Below are 389 nucleotides of genomic sequence, written 5' to 3' on the forward strand. Positions count from 1 at the left end.
CATGCTACGGAACCACGTCATCTCAGAGCCGAGCCCCTGACGTGCTACAGAACCACATCATCTGAGAGTTGAGCCCCAGCCATGTCGTCTCAGAGTCGAGCCTGTGGGAATGCCACTGGAGCCACATCATCTCAGAGTCTCACCTCGCCTGTGCTACCAGAGCCACATCATCTTGGGGCTCATAAGGAGAGGGAACCACACGGGCCCAGTACTAACTATGAACAAATTGCCAGGCCTTCTTACATGCACGTGGCTATGCTGGTGTGGGTTGGGGGCTTCAGAAAACAACACAGTGAGCACCATGAGGGCTCACAAACTATTAAAGGGATACAACCCCAATTCTGTACACTATACCTTTGCCCACCCTGCTATTTTGTTTCCCCTTTGCT

The sequence above is a fragment of the Terrapene carolina genome, unplaced genomic scaffold (genome assembly GCF_002925995.2).
Source record: "Terrapene carolina triunguis isolate 2854851 unplaced genomic scaffold, T_m_triunguis-2.0 Scaffold130, whole genome shotgun sequence".
Lineage (NCBI taxonomy): Eukaryota > Metazoa > Chordata > Testudines > Emydidae > Terrapene > Terrapene triunguis.